The following is a 14858-nucleotide window of genomic DNA, read 5'->3' as shown; positions in this document are numbered from 1 at the left end:
CTAAAACGTAAGGTAAATGCTAGTCAACGGTGTGGAATTCGTAGAAACAGTTACTCTTTAAATCCTTCCTCACTGCTATTCCACCAGCGCACAGATGAAAATGTTTGATTTGCAACATAAAAGATTCATTAATTACCACTTGAATATTTAAAGCTATTTTGCAGTCTAACAGAGATAGATAAAGCAGTGAATTAAAACCTCTAATAAAATTGTAAAAATATTTCAGTAAATTTAGCCATGTTATGATTTAGGGAGAGATTCAAGCATTCTTACGAAATAGAATCTTAGCAGTTTTCAAGTGTGTATTTAAGGAAGGAGAGAAGTTTTCAGGAATAATTTGTTTCTCGCTTTCGTATGTTTACTAATAATGTATTCTTGAATCAAGTGTGTTACTTTAGGACTCACTGGATGGAAAAAAAAAATCTGTCAAGCAGGTCTGACACTGTGTCTGAACCAGAATTTAAAATACTTTCGAAAGTACTCGACTGGGTTGAAGGATTTAGAAGCTATAAAGTAACAGTGGTAATTTCCTGCCCACAAAATGCATCAAATCTAAAAAGACCCAACTCCAAGAATATGGCATAGCTGTTCCGCTGCCCACTCGCCCCACATCTGATTTACCCACCCATGATCCATGATAGCATTTCAGTGCTTAGATCCTGGGATCCTGAAAGTCGACAGAACAGAGAAGCTCTTTAAAATGAAGTGCTAGAGAATAGGAGCCCTGATGCAGTGTTTCAATGTTCAGCTGTTAACCAAAAGGTCAGCAGTTCAAATCCACCAGCTGCTCCTTGGAAACTTTATGGGGCAGTTCTACCCTGTCTTATAGGGTTGCTATGTGTCAGGATCAACTCGATGGCAATGGGGCTAGAGAATTAGAATACCAGGTTACCATCCCAGCCCTCAACATAACTAACTGGGTGACTTTGGCAAGTTACTTCATCTCTTCAGCTTCCTCTTCTGTTAATTGAGGGCATTTAGCTAAATGATGAAAAGGGTTCCTTCCAATTTTAAAGTTCTGAAATTGTAATAACGTATTCCTCCTTGGGGACTTTTCTTGGTGCAATCCATGGTCTCAGCGTGAACGTGTTTGTGCAGCACTTCATATTTCACCAATACTGCACTGTTGCCTTATTGAGTTCTGCCTGGTAACATGCTTCTGTTAGAAGCAAATTTCACTAATATGCATACTTCCAACCATCCATCCGTCCACAATTAAGCATTTAATGCATTAAAAGGACACTGCAGATACAGCTGGGAATAAGACGCAGCCTGTGGCCTCAGTGCGCCTCATCGTTCACAGGGCCAAGAGCTCTTAGCTACGTTATATTGCAATGCAATAAGTGCTAATGAGAGGAACGTTCAGAAAGACCTAGGAAGACCACCTAATTCCATTGGGGACCATCAGGGAGGCTTCCTGGCTTACACAGCATTGAATTGAAACATGAAGGATGTCTAAGAATATGCCATCCATAAAGGGGGAGTGAAGAGTTGCTCTAAGCAGAGGGAATGGCATTGTGGCAGGGCCTAGAGGGTGAAGGCATGGGACTTTAGGTCAGGGGTCAGTGAGAAACTTTACAGAAGTATACTGGATAAAGTCATCATTGCAGTTACCATATCAAGCATCTGGCAAAATAATATTAATAGCTGTTAACAATCTACTTTGCATGAACTAGCTCAATAATTCTTCAGAACAAGTACCAGTTGGTGTTGAGCCAGTTCCAACTCATGGCCACCCCGTGTGTGTCAGAGTAGAATCGTGCTCCATAGAATTTTCAATGACTGGTTTTTTAGAAGTATATCACCAGGCCTTTTTTCCGAGGCACCTCTGGGTGGACTCAAACCTCCAAACTTTCAGTTAGCGGCTGGGCATGTTAACCATTTGCAGCACTACTAAATCAGCTTTACCATCAGATTAGGAAACTGAGGCTTGGTAAAGTCAAGATACCTGCCTTACCCATACCACCCCTTCTCCAGTGGCTGTTCTGGCCTTCTTGCTTTTTCTGGGCTGACGGTTTTGGGTGCTCAAATGCTCCGAGCATGCTCCACCTTGGGCCTTCCGAAGTTGTGCTTTCCTTTATCCGCAATGCTGTTCCCACGCATCACATGACTCATATCCTCATTCCTGTCAAGTGTTACAACAGACACGCCTTTCCTGACCATGTAGTACAAAAAGCAACCTAACTGGCCCTTTGCTCTCTCACTCCCTCTCCCTCTGGTCCATTCTTTTTCCCCATTGCACTTATCAGCCCTGACACTATAACCATTTGTGCCTTTGCACATGACCCCGACTAGAAGGGCAGAGAGAGACCTTGCCTGTTTGTTCCCTGCTGCACCTGCAGCACGAAAACCGGGAATCGATGCTCACATTTGTTGAGTGAACAAACTAAAGTCACACTGTTAGGGAGGGTGGAGGCAAGATGTGATTCCAGAGCCTGCCTGTAAAAATCATTCCACTGTCTTTTATGGTCAACCAAACATCGCTTCTAAAACTCTCACACCAAACCAGCAAGGTACGAACAGTCATGAGCATTTTACAAATGAGGAAACTGGGGCTTTCAAAGTGACTGGAACGGTTGCAAGGAGAAGAAATGGGGGCGTTGGTGTTTGCCTCCAGTGTTGATTTTATAGCCTATTAATACTGCACCATACCACCTTCCTCCGAAGAACCTATTAACAAAATGAAGAGTTCGATATAAAGGTACCGGATATGCTCACACGGCAATATAGCTTTAAAATGGAATCGTCAGCATTTATTTTTAAGATGCTACAAATTATTAAATAACGTGCAAAAACACTCATATAAACATGAGCCCTGCACAGCCCTATACTGTGGCTTGTTTCCACTATTAAGTACAATGGCAGAGGAGCCATGTCTAGGCATGGAACAAGACCGAATCGAAGGCTTCATCGGCTGAGCGGCACAGCGTATTTTATGGCTTGCAAAGAAGAGTATTTCTGCTCTTGACTGAAATGGTGAACAGGCCTACACTTTCCTTGAGCCTTTGAAATAGGTAGCTACAAGTTGCATTGAATCAACTCCAACTCACAGAGACCTCATGTGTGTCAGAGTAGAAATGTGCTCCATAGAGCTTTCAGTGGCTGGTTCTTCGAAATAGATCACTGAGCCTTTCTTCTTAGGCACCTCGGGGCAGACCCAAACAACCAATCTTTCAATTAGCAGCAGAACACATTAATTGTTTGCAATAGGTGGATAAACCCCGTATATCCAGAATCCCAATCCTTAGCTGGAATGAGATGTCCCTGGAGAAGTCTCCATGAGCAACTGTGAGCTCCTTCAGAAGAGAGCTCACTGTGTTTTCACACAGAACCACCCAGAACACTCCTGGCAGAGAATGAGAGGGTGGGCGCTGTAACAGATGGGCCTGGAATTGAAGTCAGACAACCAAGATTTCAACCTCTTGATGACTATAGAATTCTGGGCAAGTTACTTAAACCTTTTTGAGCTTCAGTTCTTTCACCTGTAAAACAGGGATAAAAATCTCCATATTCCAAGAGAGTTGTAAGGGTCAAATCCGCCAGCATATTTATACAATGAGTAAGCCAAAAATAAGCCCTCAATAAATGGAAAAGAGTATTAAGAAGAAATAGACCCAGTGCTTGTCCTCATGGCTTATGTAGTCTAGCTCAGAGCCAGGCATTAGAGAAATACCTTCACAATGAAATGTAAAATTCCAAATGTTAGGGGAATGTGTAATACATAGACATACTCTTGAGAGGATGGGTTGGGGAATTTGTCAGTAAGGGTGAGAAGAGTGAGTTGAGAGCTGAAAGGTAAGTAAGAATCAGCCAGGTAGACTTCTGATGACTTAGTTTACCAGCTTTCATTTCCATCCTTCTAGATAGAGAACCCTTCTTTTTTGGGGGGGGACCCACCCCTCCCTACCCCATCAATGTTACTTGAATGGGAACAGCACCTTAGCCTGGTGGCTCAGATTTATCCCATGGCTTTCATTAAAAGTGTTGAGAGAAACACTCTTCCTTCAGGGATTGTTGTAAGGCTAGGACATGAGCCTGGAGCTGTTGATAGCTATTTTTTGCTATAATATGGGAAGAGCACATCTAAATGAAAGAGAAAATACGAAAATAGCGACAAAAGAGAAAGTGGAAGTGGACACCCAGAACAAGACTGAGAATGGAGGCCAAGACCAAGCTGGGCACCCAGTGTCAGAAGGGGAGACAGAAGCAAAAACTGAGACCAAGAAGTAGAGATATATACACACTGTTGTGGGTTGAATTTTGTGCCCAAAACCTATGTTGAAGTCCTAACCCCTTATGAATGTAACCCTGTTTGGAAATAAGGGCTTTGCAGATGTTATCAAGATAAAGTGAGGTCATACGGGATTAGGATGGACCTTACTCCAATACGACCGGTGTCTTCATAAGAAGAGGAGTAGAGATACAGACAAACAAGGAGAATGCCACATGATAATGGCAACAGAGATTCGAGTGATGCATCTACAAGCTAAGGAATGCCAAGGATTGCCAGCAACAGCAGAAGATGGAAGAGGCAGGATGAATCCTTTCATAGAGCCTTCAGAGAGAACATGGTCTGCTGACACATTGATTTTGAACTTCTGGCCTCCAGAACTATGAAAATAAATTTCTGTTGTTTCAGGCCATCCAGTTTGTGTTAGCTTGTACAGCAGCGCTAGGAAATGAATACATACACCAAATACTGAGCAAATCATTAAAGCCCCTGGATCCAGCCATGCCTGAAGCTAGAGATGTACTCCTGGACTTTCAATTACATGAGCCAATAAAATCTCTTTTACATACAAGTTTGAGTTGGAAATCTGTCTCTTGTATGAAAGAGTCCTAATAAACATACCATGGGGTGAGGGGCATTTCGTAGAGGGAACAATATACATTAAGGCTGTACAGCAGGAAGGAACATTCCAAGTTCAATGATCTGAAAGAAGGCCTGTATGTCTGGAGGTCAGAAAATGAGCAAGAGCGTGGGACTAGATGTTGCTCAAGAAAGAGCAAGGGCTGAACCACTCATTACCCTGACTCCGTGAGAAAGAATCCAGGGATGTGCCAAATATACGTTCTACATTATCTGTCTGTCATTTTGCAGATAAAATCAGAACCACAAAACACACTGATACCAGGGCAAAAAATGGTACCTCTTTGGGGCTAGAACTGAGGTACAATTGTTTTGTGTTCTAAGAAAGTCTGACACAGTCCAAGATGCCAAAATGTGATTGTTGATCCAGGTCATTGGAATGATTTGGGTGGGTTTTATATCATTTCTTGATCAGATGGAATTTGGCTTCAGGTTTGACTGCATGTGAGACTTAAACACAAAATCACAGCTAAAAGCGGGGGGGGGGGGAGTGTCACTAAGCTTGAGCAAGAATTTCCAAAAGTGGTGGCTTTTCAAAAGATTTCTTTACAGTCTCAAATATGCACATCAAGATGCTAAGGAGGAGAGCAAGACAATGAGACACATACGGTATGCACTCAAAGGATGGTGCACATCGTATGTTCTCCTTTCCGCACTAATAAATAATTAGCTGTTGCTCACCCTCTGTCTCCCTCTCCACCCCACACATGCTTCTTCCTGTATACAAGCCTATACTCTGCAATCATAGGTAGGTTTCCTCAACTAAAATTCAGCTGTCCCAAATCCATATGGTAGAGTGTGATTGTTTTTGCCCAGTATCCAATTCCAACTGGTTGACGCCCATGCCATGTCGTTGTTAGTTGTCAACAAGCCAGCTCCAATTCATAGCAGCTTTATGTATAAGAAAACAAAACTTTGCCTGGTCCTACTTGGTATGATCCTGGTAGTACAGTGGTTAAGTACTTGGCTACCAACCGAAAGGCCAGCAATTTGAACCCACCAGTTGCTCTGCAGAAGAAAGATGTGGCAGCCTGCTTCCATAAAGATTTAAAGGCTTGGAAACCCTACAGAGCAGTTCTCCTCTGTCCCATAGGGTCGCTATGAGTCAGAATTGACTTAACAGCAATGGGTTTCGTTGGGATGAGTCCGCTGTTGTGGCATTTTCCAGCACTATATAGGAGAATATTCTCTTGTGATTCATAGGGTTTTCACTAGCTAGGTTTTGGAAGTAGATTGTCAGGCCTTTATTCCTAGTTTGTCTTAGTCTGGAAGTCCTGCTGAAACTTGTCCGCTATGGGTGACCCTGCTGGTATCTGAAATACTAATGGCATAGCTTCCAGCATCATAGCAACGTGCAAGCCACCACAGTACAACAAAGTGACAGATGGGTGGTGGTACTCACATGCCAGATGTTAAATATTATCAATATAACCCCTAGTTTCCTCCTTGCAGTAAAGAAGATGGCCATAGGCAATGCCTTGTCCTATGAACCCCAAGTCAATCTTCCCTATTTTTGCCATTAGAAAAATCTAGGGAATGACTCTGATTGGCCCAACCTAGGTCACTCATTCCTCTCTCAACCAATCACAATGACTAACAAAACGATGGGTGTCTTCTAACTGACAATGATTATGGAGAATGTCTTTGCCAGAAACACCCTAATTACAGCAAACGGAGTAAAACAGGTTCACTTAAAAAAAAAAAAAAAAAAAAGCAAAAATGGTGCTAGAAAGGTCCAAACAATAGATGACCAGTGTAGCTACTAGTGCTAAGAGCTGTGTTGTGCTCATATCATTGAAAGACATAGTTCCCAACCTGCAAGGTGCTTATAGTCTAGTCACACCTTAGGGACAGACCATTCATTTAACGAAGATGTTCACTGAGTGACTACTCTGTGTCAGGCACCTTGTTACACTCTGGAGATTAAGTAATGAACACTGCAGAAAAATCCCTGCTTCATGAAGCTTCCTTTCTAGAAAGAGACAATGGTAGGTTGGATGGTGCTAAGCGGTAGTTAGAAAAATAAAGCAGGGAAAGGGCATATAGAGAAGGTGACAACTGACCAAAAATCTGAAGGAAGGAAACCAGGTAGAACATCCTAGGTAGAGGGAACAGAAAAGGCAAGTGCTCTGAGGCTGAAGTAAGTAGAATGAGGAGGGTCAGAGGAGACACAGGGGAGGAACACAGGTATGATGTTATGTATCAAGGCCCTGCTGGGAGTACATTAGCTTTTCCTCTGGAAGCCTTTGGAGGGTTGTGAGCACGAGAATGCCATCGCCTAACCTGGATTTTAAAAAACATGACTCTGGGTACTGCGTTGTAAATGTAGGGGAAAATGTGGGAGTGGGGAGGTCTGAAACGAGAGAGGTTATGGTTTCTGTGGTAAAAGGGGTAGCAGCAGAGATGGTGAGCAGGGGTCATACTGTGAAAATAGAGCTGATAGGATCTGTTGCTGAATATGGTGTCAGATATGAGAGATGCAAAGAGTCAATGAGGATCCCAAGTTTTTTTGCATCCTCAACTGAAAGGAGAGAGTTGCCATTTTCTAAACCTGGGGAGACAGCAAGGGGAACAGGTTTGAGGAAATGTCAAGAGATTGCTTTAGACTTTTAAGCTCAAGAGTCTTACTGACCGTCTGACTTGATGTGTTGGGTAAACAGCTGACTAAGACAGTCTGGAGTTCAGGGGAGAGGTTGGGGCTGGATATGTTCAGGGTGTATGTTAGAGGCAGGAGAGAGTAAATTATATTTTGGATTCAACAATACAGAAAAAATAGAGAATCCTTGTCCCATGAAAACAGAATCTAATTTGGAGAAATTGTATACTTTGGATTCAATAAAATCAAGAATTTGGAGATCCAGCTGAATCATTTTTGGCCTAACACCAGGTAACTTGCTTAATGAACTTAGAATTGACGTCCTTGGGGGAAATGTCTCCTATGCTAACTTTAAAGGAAAGGAAGTTGTGGTAACTCCTGAGTGTTAAGTTCATAAAACACAAAGTTTACATTCGTAGATATGAACTAGAATATTGTGTGTGTGTTGGTGCAGAGAGCACGTTGTTTATATATAAACAGCTCCTAACCTCAATTATCATTTCCTGGGTTGGACATTTTCAGAGTTACTAATTTAAAAATAAACATTTTCAAAAAGATCAGCTCACCCTAGGTTCATCCTCTCTCAGAAGCCCTTCCTTAATTACAAAACTTGCATAACCCATTTCCTTTGGTGTGCAAAAAGGTGTGTAATTAAACCATCAGCATAATACCTATGTCCATGTAAAACCCGCACTTATGAACTTTAACTGCTGAATAAAAACTCCTATTACATGACCATTAAGTATTATGAATAAAGCAAGTCATGGCAGGACTTGATTAATTTTTATGCACTATGGATTGTGTCTGGAAGAAATTTGATTTTGGTGGGTCTCCTCCTAGGCAACCCCACAGCCTTTGATGGCTTCACCTCAGGAAAGATATATGCTGAGTTGCTGCAGAGAAAAGGTATCTGACCTCAATATAGACCTCAGCTACTCTTGGGGTGACTCCGTTCAGGGAAAAATCACAGACCCCACTAATAAGTAATAATCAACACGGTCAGCATTAGAGTGAAAGGTAGTAGGGGCAAGAGGCAGGCAGAAAACACAGCTGCATCTCCTGAATACAGCTTCCAAAGATAACACCTTTTTAGGTTAATACACGTCAAAAAGTATTCAAAAGTTCGGTCTCTGAATGTACTTATGTATCATGCTCCCATCAACGGAACAGAAACTTCTGAACAAAGTGGAATAGGGTGAGCCTTTGTACACATAACGTGTTGACAACCTGAGTTGAAAGAGCTACTCAGAGGTGATTTTTAATTGTTGTTTCTGTTATTGTTCTTTAAGATATTGGTCCTTGTGATAGTCAGGGAAACAGACACCTCTATCTGGTAAGACTCTCTAAATCCATTTGAAGCTGAATAATATTTTAAGGTTTTAAACCAAGGCATTTCATTCTCACAATTTTCTTGCTCCTCTTTGTTGCTTCAAGTGGAAGGGAGACATAGCCTAGCCCCTGGAAGTTAAAAGAATATCTAAACTGCTTTGTGAACACATGCCAGACACAATCATGAGAAAGCAAGAACCCTTAGTGTTATAAGAGCTATGAGGGCTGAAGACTGGAATATTTTATCTGAAATTCTGAAAAGCATCAATTCGTACCTCAGAATCTAAGACTTGGGAGACTCTGGGCTTAAACTTTGGTAGGGAAAGTGAAAGGTTGTGAAGGGAATCTCAAAACCCCAACAGAATTTATTCTATGAACCCCTGAGTAGGTGAGCAAGATGTAAGAGCAGTGTTCCCAACTGAAAAAAAAAAAAAACCAAAAAAACCTGAATTTGACCAAGTGGTAGAAAGAAAATGTGAAGGAGAAATGGCTATGACTTAGATGCCTGAGTTAGAGAAGTACCCAGCAAAGTGCCCCAGCTGGATGATCAATCAAAAAAAGAAAGAAAAAAAGAAAACCAGTTGCTATTAAGTTGCTTCCAACTCATGGTGACCTCATGTGTGCCAGATTAGAATTGTGCTCCATAGGGTTTGCAATGACTGACTTTTCAGAAGTAGATTGCCAGGCCTTTCTTTCAAGGTGCTTCTGGGCAGACTCAGACCTTCCAGCCTTTCGGTTAGCAGCCCAGTATCTTAATCATTTGCATTAGCCAGGTACTCCAGGATAGATGACAGAGATCCCAAGTAAGTTTAGAAGGATTCTAAAATCGAAAGTACTATATTTTTACACAAGTAACACATGCCTTCTACCACTTGTTTGCTAGCTGCACCCTCCCTCCATGAGGCACCCTCATAAGCACCACCATACCAGCCCTCTTCTATAAAAAAAATTAGCATAGAATGCTTACAAAAAATAACTTGTGGTGGGGAAGACACGGCTGGCAAAAAAATATAGAAGACTTGTATTATTTGCATAAAAATATGGTACCTAAGCTATGTTTCCCAGGGACAAAGAAGCTCATATCCAAAAAGAACTCTGTCCAGGCAATGACAATAACCAGGAGAGGTGTCTAGGCAGATGGCCTGAAATAAGCCTCTGACAGTTTTGTATACCTAGAGAGGTAGGTGAAACATGTCGAGTTTCCATGAGCTACCTTCCACAGGGGCTCAAAACTGGCCAAAACCCAAGGGGAAACAAGGTAGTAGTACTGGAACTCAGGTAGGTTGGGGAGTAGATAGCACAGGTATAGACAGAGCCACCTCCCCTGAATATTCCCTTCTCTTCCCCTCTTCCTCCACATCCTGAGATCTAGAAAACCCCAACAAAAGGAGACTGCTCTTGGAAAAGAACAGTGTCAAAATTGGAAGCACAAGGAAATTCCTTGGGGTCAGGGTCACGTGTTGGAGGGTTGGAAAATATGATACACTCAAGCCCAGATTGTAATGCTAAAGGGTCGAACACCCTTCCCTTCCCTAGGGCCTGGACTTTAGCATCCCCTCAGAGTCCACTTTACTGGCCAAGTTAGCTGATAACTGCAGGGGTGCATGAGCTTAGAGGGAAAAATAAGGCACCTCAGAATCACGATTACTACAAAAGATAGATAGCTACCATTAGGCCTTTGAGAGAACATTCCTGGAGGAAGTAGTCTAGCAAAAAAAGGAAAACAAGTCCTAGAGAATATTATATTGGAAAAATAAAGAAAAGTAAATAACATAATAATGTTTACTTGTCTATGAAAGCAAGAATAAAAACACCATGTATTCTTAATAATCCAGAACAAACTTATAGATGATGACAACATGCAAGTATTGAAGTGTGGGCTCAGAACTGAGAGTATAAAAACAGAAGAGGCGAGAAAGCTATTTAGTTGTCTTATTCAAAGAGGATACACTGATTTTGTAAGCTTAAGAAATGTATAGAGAAGCATAATAATAAAATTGATCTTAATAAAGTAGAGGCAACCATAAGGATAATGAAAATGGCTTGCAGAACTTTCAGAATATCTGTAGGGAAAAAAAAATGAGGAAAGTATATAGAAAAGAGTAAACATGATTGCAAAAATAAGTCTTAATAAAACGGCATTACAGTAAATATAAATGTAAGTTAAACTCAAAAGTCAAAAGACAGACTGAGGTTGGATGAAAACGATATGTTTTTTACAAGAAACACACTTAAAAGGATACAAAGCTTGAAGATAAAACAATGAATATGTAAGACTAAGGAAATACAAGCCAAAAGAAAAGCATGGTAGGCATTCAATAGAAGGAAAAAATAAATAAATAAATAAGACTTTGGGGTGTGAAATCACAAGAGATAAGGAAATTATAAATCTGACGAAAGAATAAGAGCTAAAGAATATATAATGATAATAAACACCTAACATTCACCTAATGGTACAGCCTCTAACATACTAAGTGACAACTAGAGCTACCAAAAAAACCAAACCCAGTGCCGTCGGGTCACGTCCGAGTCATAGCGACCCTGTACAGGGAACAGTAAATAAATAAAATGTTGTAGATGAAAGATTTAACATACTCCTCTCAGAATATGTTTTAGCAATCAGAAAAAAAGAAATTAGCACAAGTATGGAACATCTGAATAAAATGATTAATAGGCTCAAGTTAATGGTTATAAATGTATATGAAGAGAACTATCAAACAAAAAATATACATTATTTTAGTGGCACATGAAACTTTCCCAAAACTATGCATGTACTAATTCACAAAGCAAGCTTTAAAATGCAAAAATCGATATCATACCAAGTATCTTCTCTTATACAATAGCTGAGATATTCCATACACTTTGGGAAAAAAAAAAAAAACTCTCGGCTTAATTAAAAATCATAATAAAAATTTCACGTACTTATAAATGAATGACAGCAAAAGCATGAAACATTTAATGGTAAGTAAAGAAGCATAAAAAATTAATTCAGAAGTTTGAAGACTTCTGATTCCAGCCAAGATGATGTAACAAGGAATGAATTTAAACTTCCACTTGAACAAACCAAATTTAAGAAAAAAACATTTTTTTTTTTTAAGGAAAACAATTTTAAGACACTAAACAGCAGCTAACAAAGACAGTAACCCTTAAGAGATGGTAAAAGAGGTTAGCCCCTAATTGTCCCAGCTTACTGTCTTAAGAGAGTTTGCAGACTGCAGCCCAGTGAGGAGAAACACAAGCAGAGCTTAGTGGACTCCTGAGTTGAAGAGAAGGAACTGAGAATACAGGAAGACTAAGGAGAGTGGGTGCTCAGGGCAGGGTACCAGAGAAAAGAGAGTAGCTCTTGGGGGATCTGCAGTTGGTCCGTTTGAGTATTCAGCAGAGTACTGATCAGCACATGCATATGAAGGAAGTACCAGAGAATAGGAAAATAACCATGGCAAAGGATTATAGATAATACTACCCAGGGTTCACACAGGGTTGGCAATAGTACCAGTTGTCACAGCCAAAGAGGAAAACCTGAAGATCCATAGGGCATTGCTTAAGTACTCACAAGGACTTTGCCTTAGTAGTATGGACTAATTGCTCAGGCACTGCCTAACAAATCTTAAAAGCCAGAATCCAAGGGATCAAACTATTTCCACGTAATTTCAGTGAATACTAAACATAGCTCAAGAATATTTGTAGAATATAAAATATTCAACATCCAACTATGTACAATTCACAATGTCTGGCACTCAATCAAAAATTGTCAGGCAAGAAAAGAGGCAGAAAAATACAACCCACTTTATATGAGGAGGAAAAAAATCAATAAATTATAACTATTCAAGAACTAACATAGGTGTTAGAATTAACACACAAGTTATTGTAGCTGTATTGCACATGTTTTTAAAAAGTTGAGCCATGGAGGATATAAAAATGACCCAAACCAAACTACTAGAAATGAAAACTATATTTTCTGAGATGGCATATTAGATATTATAGAGGAAAAGATTAGTGAATTTGAAGACAGAGCAACATAAACTATCCAAAATGAAAAACAGAGAATAGAAAATTAGAAAGAAGGAAGGACAGAAAGAATGAAGGGAGCATCAATGAGCTAGGGGAAAACTTCAAGCAAAGTACAATACATATAACACATACCTATAAACTCACATCCAAGAATCTCAATGAACCCTCAAGTACTAGTACCAGGAAAAAGCTACACCAAGGTATATCATAATCAAATTGTACAAAACCAGCGGTAATGAGAAAGTATTAAAAGTAATCAGAGAAAAAAGGAATATTTTGTACAGAGAAACAAAGATAAAGATGTCAGTAGATTTATCATCAGAAACAACACAATTGAGAATGCAGTGGAGCAATATCTTTAAAATGCTGAAACAAACTGTCAACCAAGAATTCAAAATCTAGCAAAAATATCTTCCAAAAACAAATGCAAAATATGAACTTTTCCACACAGGAAAAAGTTAAAAGAATTCATTAACAGCAGATATGAAGAAGAAGAAATGTTCAAAAAAAGTCCTTCAAATATAAAGAAAATCACACAAAGGAAGATATGGATCTGTGCAAAAGAGTAAAGGGCACCAAAAATGGTAATTACGTGGGTAAATTTATAATATTTTTTAAATTTAAATTTCTTTCAAAGAAAATTGATTGAGTAAACAGTAACAATGTATTGTGGGGTTTTTATCATATGTAAATGTATGACAAGTACAACGGTTGGAAGAAACAGAAGAATACTATTATATGGTCTTATACTACATAAAGGAAACCCTGATGGTGTACTGGTTAAGTGCTATGGCTGCTAACCAAAGGGTTGGCAGTTCAAATCTGCCAGGCGCTCCTTGGAAACTCTATGGGGTAGTTCTACCCTGTCCTATAGGGTTGCTATGAGTCGGAATCGACTCAACGGCACTGGGTTTGGCTTTTTGGTTTTATACTACATAGGAGGCAGTACAATTTTACTTGAAGGTAGACTGTGATGAGTTAAACATGTATAAGTCCTAAAGAAATTACTAAAATAACAAGTTATAGTTATAGATAATGAGCTAAATTAATCCAAAATGTAGAAAAAAAAGAAGAATCAGGAAACAAGGAACAGATGGAACAAACTTAAATAGAAAGGTGATGTACCTACCCCTATCAATAATCACTTTAAATGCAAATGGTCTAAATATCTCAATTAAAAGGTGTAGATCGTCAGGCCAGAAAACTAAAGCAACACCAACTAAATACTACCTGCAGGAAACACAGTTTAAATATAAAAACACAAATAGGTTTAAAGGGGGTAAAAACATATGCTATATTTATACTAATCAAAATAAAGTGGCTACATTAACATCACACAAAGGAGGTTTCAGAGCAACAAATATTACCAGCGACACAGTCATTTCATAATGAGACTCGTCAAGAGGACATAAAAATCCCAAATATTTGTGCACGTAAGAATGAAACTTCAAAATACATGAAGCAAAAATAGGGCTACAAGGTGAAATAGAGACAATTATAGCCTGACGTTTCAATATCCCTCTCCGAGTAATTGATAGAACAGGAAACAGAAAATTAGTGAGACTATAGGAGAGTTGAGCAGCACAACCAACCATCTTGACCTAACGGATATTCACAGAACACTACACCCGAAAAGAGCAGAAGAGACATTATTTTGATGTGCACATGGAACATTTACCTGAATATATCTTGGGCCATAAAACAAGTATTTATAATCTATAAGATTACAAGTTATACAAAGACCAGATAGAAAAAAATAGCAGAAAGATCTATGGAAAACATCCATGTATTGGGAAACTAAATAACTCCCTTATAAACAACCCATGCATCAAAGAAGTCGAAAAGAAAATTATAAAGTATTTGACCTGAATGAAAATGAACCATACTAATAAATATGGGTGTCACTGAAGCAGTACTTAGGGAGGAAATTTGTAACACTAAAAACATATGTTAGGGAAAAAGTTCTCAAATTAATGATGTCAGCTTCCGCTTTAGCAAACTAGACTAAGAACAGCAAATGTAACCCAAAGCAAAAGAAAACACAAAGATCAC

This window comes from Elephas maximus, chromosome 20, assembly GCF_024166365.1.
Source record: "Elephas maximus indicus isolate mEleMax1 chromosome 20, mEleMax1 primary haplotype, whole genome shotgun sequence".
Classification (NCBI taxonomy): Eukaryota; Metazoa; Chordata; class Mammalia; order Proboscidea; family Elephantidae; genus Elephas; species Elephas maximus.
Note: the sequence above shows the minus strand (reverse complement) of the source record.